Raw genomic sequence first — 7,751 nt, forward strand, 5'->3', positions numbered from 1 at the left:
AAAAAAAAAAAAAAAAAAAAAAAAAAAAAAAAGAAATTAGGTCTTGCTCTATCACCCAGGCTGGAGTGCAGTGGTGAGATCATAGCTCACTGTGGCACGGAACTCCTGGGCTCAGGTGATCCTCCCCACTCAGCCTTCCGAGTAGCTGGGACTACAGGGGTACACTGCCATGCCTGGCTACTTTTTTTTTTGAAACGGAATCTTGCTCTGTCACCCAGGCTGGAGTGCAATGGCATGATCTTGGCTCACTACAACCTTCACCTCCCGGGTTCAAGCAATTCTCCAGCCTTAGCCTCCTGAGTAGCTGGGATTACAGGCACGCACCACCACGCCCGGCTAATTTTTGTATTTTTAGTAGAGACAGGGTTTCACCATGTTGGTCAGGCTGGTCTTGAACTCCTGACCTCATGATCCACCTGCCTTGGCTTCCCAAAGTGCTGAGATTATAGGGGTTAGCCCCATGCCCTGCCTGGCTAGTTTAAATTTTTTTGTAGAGATGGGGTCTTGCTCTGTTGCCCAGGTTGGTCTCAGACTCCCGGCCTCAAGCAGTCCTCTCACCTTGGCCTTCCAAAGTGTTGGGATTACAGGTGTGAGCCACAGTGCCTGGCCATGAAACATTTAAGAGGTGATTAGGCCATGGGTGGGTTTAATGTGTTTACAAAACGGCTTCTGGGAGTGAGTTCTCTCTCAGGGAGCTTTCTCTCTTCTGCCATGTGAGCAACAGCGCTGCTCCTCTCCAAAGGACACAGCATGCAAGGCACCATCTTTGAAGCATAGACCAGGACTTGCCAGACATCAAACCTGCCAGCACCTTGATTTTGGATTTCTCAGCTTTTCTTTTTTGAAAAAAAATTTATATATATATATGTGTATCTTTTCCTTCCTTTCCTTTCCTTCCTTTCCTTCCCTTCTTTCCCTTTCTCTCTCTCTCTCTCTCTCTCTCTCTCTCTCTCTCTCTCTTTCTTTCTGAGTCTTGCTCTGTCACCCAGGCTGGAGTGCACTGGCACCACCTCAGCCCCTGCAACCTCCACCTCCCGGGTTCAAGCCATCCTTGTGCCTCAGCCTCCCGAGTGGCTGGGACTACAGGCATGTACCACCATGCCCGGCTACATTTTTTTGTATTTTTAGTAGAAACAGAGTTTAACCACGTTGCCCAGGCTGGTCTCAAACTCCTGACCTCAAGTGACCTGCCCACTTCAGCCTCCCAGAGTGCCGGGATCACAGGCATGAGCCGCCGCACCCGGCCTTATTTTTATATTTTAGAGACAGAGTCTCACTATGTTGCCCAGGCTGGTCTCAAACTCCGGAGCTCAAGCGATCCTCACATCTAAACTTCCTCAGTAGCTGGGATTACAAGGCGAGTGCTCCCTGAGTAGCTGGGATTACAGGGCGAGTGCTCCCACACCTGGCGAGACATAAATCTGTTCGTCATGAGTTACTGGGTCTTAAGCACTGTGTTACAGCAGCACAAATGCCCTAAGGCAGGGAAGGCCCCGGCACACCATGACCTATCTGGCCCTGGCTTACATCAGGCTGCACCCTCCTCTCCACCCCCGGGGAGGACCCTCCTGCCCATGTCCCTGACACCCAGGGGCTGTATACGGGGGTGCCCAGTAAGTGTGTATTCCTTCATTTCCATCCACTCCTGGTCAAAGCTCAATATCTGGGTTTCCTTCCAGGTTACCTGAATCCCCAGGGAACCAGCCATGGTGGGTCCAGATGGGCACTCTTGCCCTGTGCATGCCCTGGCACTATCCCAGAACAAGTCCTCTTGTCATCAAATGTTCCAGAATCCTCACACAGCCTATGCCAGAGCCCCCCACAGTGGACACCTCTGCCGCGCTTGCCTTCATTCCACTTCATCAGGCCACATGAGGACATGTCCAGGAGGACCATGCCCCCTGAACCTCCATTTCCCTCTCCTGTTCCCCAAGTGACCTGTTGGGGAAGGGAGCTGGTCACCACTTTCCTGACCACCCTGAGAGGGGGCAGGCAGTCTGCTATGTCAGCCCCCAGCTGACCTTCCACAGCTAGACCCTGGGCAGGGGTTAAAGCCCCCACACAGCAGTGGTATGGCTGGGGCAAGGTCACTGTACCTTCTCCTCTAAGGGACTTCAGTGCTTCTTCTACGAGGAGGCTGAGGTGGACAGCAGCCACCTCTCTGTAGCCCTGGGCCCAGGTCTGGCACACAGTGGGTGCTCTGGGGTGGTGGCTAGTCTCATGCTCTGGTTGGCTTGGGCAGCAAGGGCCTGGAGACAGCCCGTAAACCAGACCAGAGCTTGACTCTGAAGTCAGAGGAAGTGCCGATGGCCTTTCCATGTGAGTCAGGGACACAGGATGCTGGGCAGCAGGCACGTGGCGGGGAGCAGGGAAGCACCCATCCTGCCAGGGGGCTGGGCAGCGAGTCCCTCCCTCACCCTTCCCAGCCTGGCAGCCCTCTGGCTGCAGCCCAGGCAGGCAATGTGGGAGAAGCCAAGTGCCAAGTGAAGGCCTACTTTGTGCTCTGATCACACTTAACTGGCCCTTCTCACCCAGGGCCCATTTAGCCTCATTTGCTCTCTTTCTCATGCTCTGGTCCTCATGGGCATCGACAGCACCAGACACGCCCCATGCCCCCCAGAGAGGAAGTATCTCCAGCTCAAGGTGGGGGGCCACTGTTGCCTTAGCCAAGGCCCCTGGCTCTCGGACAGGGAAGGCAGCGATGTCCCAGCCACCAGCTGGCAGGCCTCCTGCTTGTCTTGTCCAGAGTTCTTTCTTTTGTTTTTTGAGATGGAGTTTTACTCGTTACCCAGGGTGGATCTCAGCTCACTGCAACCTCCGCCTCCTGGGTTCAAACTATTTTCCTGCCTCAGCCTTCCAAGTTGCTGGGATTACAAGCGCCCGCCACCACACCCTGCTAATTTTTTGTATTTTTAGTAGAGATGAGGTTTCATCATGTTGGCCAGTCTGGTCTCGAACTTGTGACCTCAGGTGATCCACCTGCTTCGGCCTCCCAAAATGCTGGGATTACAGGCATGAGCCACGGTGCCCAGCCTCTTGTCCAGAGTTCTTTTGGTCTGTCTGTGGCCCGACTTCCCCTGGACCTTCCGAGGCCCCAAGAAATGTGTCTCATTCATCTTGGTGCCCCTGCCCTGGACCTGCCCAGACCCCTGACCTGTGGAAGGAGCCTAGTCTGGGCGACATTGGGGCTCCTTCGCTGGCCTCCTGGGTAGGGGGGAATGCTGTAGCCAGGGAAATTCCTTCCCAAATGTTTATTAGATTTCAGCTTGCACAGTAGCCTCCTCTTCCCCATCCCAGACCCAGCGTGGGAGGCAGGGTGGTCCCTTGGACTCTACCAGCCCCTCCCGTGTCTAGTAAACCACCCTGAGTGCAGCGTAGAGGCCACATGGTATGCGAGAAAGAGCGTGGACTCCACTGAGGCTGCAGGGCCCCAAAACCAGCTTCCCAGTGAGTTGCGTGACTCCTTTGTGCCTGAGTTTTCTCCTCTGTAAACTGGAGATAATACTTACCTTGAAAAACGCTGTGGGTAGTTACTGCACTATGCCAGGGAAAGTGTTTAGCATGCAGACAGGCACATAGTAAGCACTCAGCAAAGCCTCCCCATCTAAATAAATGTCTCTCTTAAAGCCCTCCCAGCTCACTGAGCTGTGCTTTTTTTTTTTTTTTTTTTTTTTTTTTTTTTTTTTTTTTTTGAGATAGAGTCTTGGTCTGTTGCCAGGCTGGAGTGCAGTGGCATGATCTCGGCTCACTGCAACTTCTGACTCCCTGGTTCAAGCGATTCTCCTGCCTCAGCCTCCTGGATAGATGGGGTTATAGGCACGTGCCACCACGCCCAGCTAATTTTTGTATTTTTAGTAGAAATGGGATTTCATCATGCTAGCCAGGCTGGTCTCATACTCCTGACCTTGTGATCCGCCCGCTTCGGCCTCCCAAAGTATTGGGATTACAGGTATGCACCACCTCGCCCAGTTAATTTTGTATTTTTAGTAGAAATGGGGTTTCTCCATGTTGGTCAGGCTGGTCTTGAACTCCCAACCTCAGGTGATTCGCCTGCCTGGGCCTCTCAAAGTGCTGGGATTACAGGCGTGAGCACCCAGCCTTGTGCTGTCTCTTATGGGTCAAGACACTGAGCTTGGAAGTGCTGGGGAGCCTCAGACCTGCGGGCAGATACATATTCACTGGGACCAGGACCTGGGGCAGACTAGCCTCAGGAGTGAGGGGAGCACTGGGCCACCTCCAGCCTTTGGGGTGCCTGGCAGCCCTTTGGGGGTTCAGAGCAGAGTGTGAGTAATCGCTGTGGGCGAGAGGGCTGCAGACACCAGTGGTCTTTACGCTATCAAATAGGAAACTGGACTCAGCATGCACTTATCAAGTCAACATCTATTTCTACTTGCCCAGGGCCGCCTCGGCTGTGAGACTGGGAGGCCTTCCCTCAGATGCCCAGCAGGCTCTGTCTAGCCCCTGTGACCTTGGCCCAGCCCAGCCCACCCTGTCCACGTGTTGATTACTGGTGCAGGGTGGTGAGGAAGGAGCCATAGGCTGCAACCAGCCCAGCCCTTCACGGTGCCAGTTCTTCCTCTCGTCTAGCCTAATGGTGCCTTACTGCCGGGAAAGGCTCTAGGTCTGAAGGCCGGGTGCCGTGGCTCGTGGCTCATGCCTATAATCCTAGCACTCTGGGAGGCCAAGGTGAGTGGATGGCTTGAGCCCAGGAGTTTGAGACCAGCCTGGGCAACATGGTGAAAACTTGTCTGTACAAAAAATAAAAAATTGGCCAGGCGTGGTGGTGTGAGCCTATAGTCCCAGCTACTTGGGAGGCTGAGGTGCGAGGATCACCTGAGCCTGGGGAGGTCAAGGATACAGTGAGCCGTGATTGTGCCACTATACTCGCCTGAGTGACAGAGTGAGACCCTGTCTTAAAAAGAAAAAAAAAGGCCGGGCGCGGTGGCTCAAGCCTGTAATCCCAGCACTTTGGGAGGCTGAGATGGGCGGATCACGAGGTCAGGAGATCAAGACCATCCTGGCTAACATGGTGAAACCCCGTTTCTACTAAAAAATACAAAAAACTAGCCGGGTGAGGTGGCGGGCGCCTGTAGTCCCAGCTACTCAGGAGGCTGAGGGAGGAGAATGGCGTGAACCCGGGAGTCGGAGCTTGCAGTGAGCTGAGATCTGGCCACTGCACTCCAGCCTGGGCGACAGAGCGAGACTCCGTCAAAAAAAAAAAAAAAAGAAAAAAAAAAAAAGAAAAAAAAAGGTTCTAGGTCTGTGGGCAGGGGCACGTGCATTCTCTTGTAAACGGGCATGCTCCTCCAGTGAGTGCCCCCAAAATTCTTCCCCACTGTAAAGCTTGTCCAGCAGAAGCAGGGAGAGGTGAAGCCGTTTGCCCTGGCCAGCACATGCCTGAGCCAGGATCCAAACTCCACTTGCCTGACACCAAAGTCCTGGCCTCTCAAACCCTAAACTGTTGGGGAAAAGGGCATTTTGTTGTTGTTGTTGTTGTTGTTGTTGTTGTTGTTGTTGTCCCTGGAGCTGAGTTCTTTCTGAACCTCAGGTCTGCAGGGCAGGTCTCACTGTTCCCACACTGCAGACGGGAATACTTCAGGCAGAAGCTCAGGGCAACACGGAGAGAATAGTGTCAGGGCTGGGTTTGGGGACAGGCACTCCTGGGTGCTGTAGTCCTGGCATGGGAGAGGAATGTCCTGGGGGGCGGGGCGTGGACACCGGGTTCCAAGTGCAGAGTGACAGAGGACTGGTTGTGTGGGAACAAAGTGTCCGTCTGGCTCTGAGACAGTGACCACAGACCCACGGATTGCACCCTTTCTGTTCATTCATCATAGAATGGAGCGGCCACTAGGGCCAGACCCCAGGCTGGGATCCCCACAGTGCCGACGGGACCCAGGATGGCACTGTTTCCTGCTGGGAAGTTTCTCCTGCAGGGCACTTAAAGCATCCCGCAGCATCTCAGCACCTGGCTTCCCACCTCCCCGCCTACTGCAGGGCCGACTGCAGGTGCGGCCAGCCTGGGTGGGACCCACCCGGCCTCCCTCCGCAAGACCCGCGGGCGTGGCCGGGGCGTGACGTCACGGCTCTGGGCCAATGAGGCCGCGCGGCCGCGAGGCCCCATTGCGCAACAAAGAGAACCCAGAACTTGAAAGGATTCCCCGGGCTCTGGCTGCGCCCCGGCTTCCGCCCCCACGCTGGTCTCCGCCCGCGCTGCAGCCGATCTGTTCCACGGGGCCCGGCCTGGCCGTTGCCCAGGGAGGGACGCGCACCGCGAGACCTGGACATCTCCGGCACGCCCCCCCCCAGTCCCCGCCCCTACAGTCCCAACCCCCCGGGGTTCCAATCCCCCCACGGCTCGTGCAACCCCCGCTTCGACTCGCGTGCTCTCGCGTACTGGTCCCCAGTGGGTCCCCCAAGTCCTGCCCCACGCCGAGGGCGCGTCCAAGCGGCTGCCTGGGAAACCTGGCGGGACTGCGGCCTCCGGACCCCTCCGGGTTGCGCTGAGCAGGGGCGGGCTCGGGATCTCCAGACCGCCCCGCCCCCGTCCCCTGAGAGCCCCCAGGGACGGCGTTGCCAGGTCCCGATGCAGGGGGACGGAGGGAGGGGCTGGCCCCGGGGAAGTTACCCCGAAGGTCCCCAAGTTGGGGGGGTGCCAGCGCTAAGCGCCGCTCGTGGCCCCTCGTACGGACCCCGCGACCAAGAGAGCGCGGAAAGCCCCCTCCTTTCCCGCCGTGTCCTCCCCCCGGGGTCCTCCGGCCCGTCCGCCCCCAGGGGCCAGGGCGGCGGCGCTCACCCTGCATTCGGGCGTCCGGGGCTCCGGCTCGCTGCTCCCGCCTCCGGCTCCGGCTGCGGTTCCCGCGCCTTTGGGCCGAGCGCGGGCCGCCGAGGGCCGCGGGGGTGGCTGGCGGCGGAGCGGCCCGTGGGCCGGGGCATGCTGGCGGCGACCACCGGCGGCCGGCGCGCTCCGCTCGGTGGGCTCGGCTCCGCCGCCCCTCCCTCCCCTGGGCGCCTCCGCCGCCGCCGCGCTCCGCTCCCGCCGCTCCGCTGCTGCGCCGGGCGGCCGGGGGCGGGGGGCGGGGGGCGGAGCAGGGCGCATGTCTCCGGCGGGGCCTCCGCGCCGCCCCTCGGCCCGCCCCGCCCCCGCCCGCTCCGAGGCGCGGCATCCGCGGCCGTCTGTCGGTCTGTCAGTCAGTCCGTCGGTCCGTCCGTCCGTCCGTCCGTCTGTCTGCCCGTCCGCAGCCCAGCCGTGCCCCCGCGTCCGTCCGCGGCCGGGCCGAGCCGCCCTGGGCCGGTGGCGCCTCCTGACAGCGCGGCGCCGCTGGCTCCCAGCTCGGCTGGGTGCACACTCCCGACGCCGCCTTTAGACGCCGGGGCAAGACCCAGGCCCGGAGCTCTGGGGGTCCGCGGGCCAGAAGGAGCTGGGGCAGAAATGGACACTGAGAACCTGGGGCCAGGGCTGGGGCTCAGGGAGGCCTTCTCGGAGGAAGCCGCATCTAAGATGAACAATCGGGGCGGGGCGTGGAGAGGACACGGGACCAACGGCCAGCGGCTTCTAGGAACTGGGAATCAGTCTGGATCAGGGGCAGCGAGGGGCAAGGTTGGGCCAGTTATGGATTCACGCTGCTCCCTGGACCTGGGGGGTCCATTGAGGGAATAAAGTGGATGGGCCACCGGGCTGCCGAGTGGTCCCCGCCACCCCTACAGGCTCAGAAATGTTCTGAAACTCTGAGCACCACCGCCCAGCCGGGAGA

General features: G+C 58.8%; 1 protein-coding gene across 1 annotated transcript in view; it reads right to left on the reverse strand.

Moving 5' to 3' along the window:
* GPR153 (G protein-coupled receptor 153) overlaps positions 1-6,996 on the reverse strand; it is a 15,666-nt gene extending 8,670 nt beyond the window's left edge. Inside the window, exon 1 of the mRNA XM_025371004.1 lies at positions 6,794-6,996. The gene's annotated coding sequence lies outside the window, so the exon portion shown is untranslated. The remainder of the gene's footprint in view (positions 1-6,793) is intronic.
* Positions 6,997-7,751: the final 755 nt, after the last annotated feature.

Source organism: Theropithecus gelada, chromosome 1 (genome assembly GCF_003255815.1).
Source record: "Theropithecus gelada isolate Dixy chromosome 1, Tgel_1.0, whole genome shotgun sequence".
Lineage (NCBI taxonomy): Eukaryota > Metazoa > Chordata > Mammalia > Primates > Cercopithecidae > Theropithecus > Theropithecus gelada.